This window comes from Chelonia mydas, chromosome 7 (assembly GCF_015237465.2).
Source record: "Chelonia mydas isolate rCheMyd1 chromosome 7, rCheMyd1.pri.v2, whole genome shotgun sequence".
Classification (NCBI taxonomy): Eukaryota; Metazoa; Chordata; order Testudines; family Cheloniidae; genus Chelonia; species Chelonia mydas.
The window spans coordinates 58098351-58102129 of NC_057853.1; positions in this window are offsets into that span (position 1 = coordinate 58098351).

Sequence of the window (3779 nt, forward strand, 5' to 3'; positions counted from 1 at the left end):
ATCTCAAAGTCTACTGTCATTAAATAATTATTGTTTGACCCCTTTATTGTCTGATTCCCCATAATTTCCTGCAACTGTGAAAATTTAAACAGATACAAATTGAAAAAAAAATGCTTAAAACCCATAATTTTGTGCAACTGAAAATTTAAACGAAACAAATGCTTAAAAATAAATACCAATATTATCTGTCAAAAGTATAAAAAAAAATAAAAATTGAATTCTGCCATGTCTAAATATTTGGTATAAAATATTCAGTTGCATGGACAAAGATGTTGCAATTTGCTTTTTTCTCCTGCAAATGCATACTCTGCATTATTTATTTGCTTTGCACATGTAGCTGTATATTTTGTGTGCCTACTTACCCATTTGTGCCAGCACACTCAACAGCCTGGCTCACGCTATTGGAAATGAGTGTGCTGGCACAACTGGTCAAGTCTTAGCAAAATAAAGGCTTATGTATTCAATATTCAACAACACTAAGTACAGTCCTCCATTCCTTCCTCACCTGAAACGCTAACTCAAGTCACTGGGAACTTTGGGTGTGAAAGGAATGAAGGAGCAGGTCTAAAATATACTGCCATGCAGGACTTCTTTTTACCCATTTCTGCAGTTAAACAAAGCTCATTATTAGCTGGTTGAGTCTCTAAAGTAGTAGATACCTGAGAGGGAGACATTCCTTAGAGCGGTTTCAGAGTAGCAGCCGTGTTAGTCTGTATCCGCAAAAAGAAAAGGAAGACTTGTGGCACCTTAGAGACTAACCAATTTATTTGAGCATAAGCTTTCGTGAAATACAGCTCACTTCACTGGATGCACGATTCATCTGAATGCATCCGATGAAGTGAGCTGTAGCTCACGAAAGCTTATACTCAAATAAATTTGTTAGTCTCTAAGGTGCCACAAGTCCTCCTTTTCTTTATTCCTTAGAGTGTACATAGAAAGAAGAGAAAAACACATACATAGAGAGTTTTGAAAACAAATCTGAAAATAATTCCTGTTATGTGTCTGGAGTTTTCCTTAGGATCCTTCTCTGGGGGGAAGGATGCAGCTTTACTGCCCTGTACCCCAGTCCGACAATGACTCTGCATGAGTGACCAATGACTCCATCCACCTGTATGGAGCTCATTGTGGGGTCAGACTCCTAGTGGGCACAAACACTGCTTCCCTGGAATTCTGGGTTAGGTTCAGAAAAAAATATATATTCAGATTAGATTTATTAATAGTAACTAAAAATGCTTGGTGCTTATATTTCATGTGACTACATCTTAAAATCAAAATATACCTAATGAGAAAATGAGCAATAGTTTGCTATGGTATGGCACTTTAGTAAAGCTTAATATGTGAAGCAAATATGCTTAATATTCTTAAAAATAGGGGGCCAGATACTCAGCTGGTGAAAAACGGTGCAAATTCATTGCCTTCAATGGAGGTGCACCCGTTTACATCTGCTGGAGATCGTGGCATAGGACAAACTTCATATTATTCTTTCCATCCATTTTTGAAATGCCGTTGTTTTAGATTTTTATAAACAAACTGCGTATAGGCAACACAATGACTGTAGCATTACTGTCAGGTTTCTATTTTTACATATTAGTATCACTTAGCCTCAATGGTTCTTGTTACTAACATCAAATGTTTGTGCACCAGAGGAAAAGCAAGTGATATCAACTGTGAACTGCTTTAAATTTTTTACATCACTGCACTTAGAAGTTTTGCGATGCACAGTCCATCTTCTATGATCACAATGCAAAAGTAGTAAGCATAAGCTCTGACTTGTGGGGGGGGAATGTGCAATATTCATAAAAAATAATGGACAATCACTGGGTCGGGAGTCTAACTCCCAAAGAATAATGCTGACTTTAAATAGAAGTGTGAAGCCAGTTCTAGACCAATAAATCTAGAGCAAAGCCGGGTTTCATCCTTTCCAGAGAAATGATAGGACTAACAAAAACAACATACTTTTCAAATGCACAGAGGTACAGCAGATTGAATACAGTTTATGAACCCTGATTTCACAAAAGCCTCTTTTTGTCTTACAAGTGGCCTCCTTTGCATGCTGCATTTCTCGGTGCTCTGGGGCTTTTTCATGGTGGGTCTTCCTCAAAGGGCATGGCTTGTTTGAAAGCTGAACCAGAGAGGGACCTGAGATTCCATAGTCATTTGTTCTGGGCACCAGCATTTCCTCCCTTTGAAACTCACTCCTCTCACCTTTCTAGACAGCCACAACTCCTTCTCTCCAAATGCCACTCCTCAGACTGAGGCTGGGCATCCACACCACCAGCTGCTGCCTCTCCACCCTAAGAACTCAAGTGGCCATTTCTCCCTCCTGAATGTTGGATTTGTTTTGGTGAATGCAGTTTGATATAACTGGCCCACATGTATGGATTTTATAAACAGCTCCCTGATTGTTTAGTCTCTGACTGGATCATCTGTTCCCGAAATATCTGTGGCTGGCATATTTTACAGATGAAACTGTATTTACAAATTAATAATTAATAACAAAATAAACAGGACTTGTTTTACAAGGCTGTTACCCAGCTTGTTCTCTTTAATTACATTTCAATTGTTAATTGTGCAAAAGAAGTCAAAAGACAATAAATCGGGGAACTAGCTGGCTCAAGGGACAGTAAGGGCCTAGGGTAGGGATTGATTGAAAGACACCCACACCCACCCACACACACACGCCATCTGCTAGGGTTGGGACTGGGACCTCCAGGACGATCCTGAGCCCATAAAACTGGACAGCTGACAGTGTATACTGAGCACCCTGACAGATTTCCCAGGACAGCTCCCTCCAAAAGGGATGATCCTGAGAAAACCTGGATAGGTGGCAACCCCACCGCCCACCTAAAGAGAGGGAGCAGCAGACCGAGGAGAAAGGCCCCAGCCACAGTGAAGGCCAGGATAGCAGGCCCCCTGTCTGCTAGATCAGCAGAGGGCCTTTGTGTGGGAAGGCTTGGGGTGGCAGAGCTCCGGTAGGGAGGTGGGCTCTGTCTGACAGCCTGGTGGGCCTACATCTGATGGCCTCAAGCTGAAGGCTGTCTGCTTCTCCTGGGCTCCGGGCTATGTAGGATATGACATTGTCCCATACATCATATCACCCCAGGGCCAGGGGCCTATTGTGCCTAGTGGTTAATCCATCCCTGCTGGTAAATGTGGTGTCACATGGACATCTCTGAAGAGTGATCTTTTTTTGGCCACAGAATATCCTCCACACGGTGCCTCAACCCTGAATCTCTAGGGCTGAGTGGGTGCGCTTTCCATGGCCTATTCAGTCCTGGGCCTGTGCTGAGATTGCCAACTCAGTTCTAACTGTAATGGGGGAAAGTCAAGATTTACTTTGAAGGGGTCAACAAGCATGTGGACAAAGGGGGATCCAGTGGATATAGTGTACTTAGATTTTCAGAAAGCCTTTGACAAGGTCCCTCACCAAAGGCTCTTAAACAAAGTAAACAGTCATGGGATAAGAGGGAAGGCTCTCTCATGGATTGGTAACTGGTTAAAAGACAGGAAACAAAGTGTAGGAATAAATGGTCAGTTTTCAGAATGGAGAGAGGTAAATAGTGGTGTCTCCCTGGGATCTGTACTGGGACCAGTCCTATTCAACATATTCATAAATGATCTGGAAAAGGGGGTAAAGAGCGAGGTACCAAAATTTGCAGATGATACAAAACTACTCAAGATACTTAAGTGCTAAGCAGACTGTGAAGAGGCAACAAAATGGCAGATGAAATTCAATGATGATAAATGCAAAGTAATGCACATTGGAAAACACAATCCCA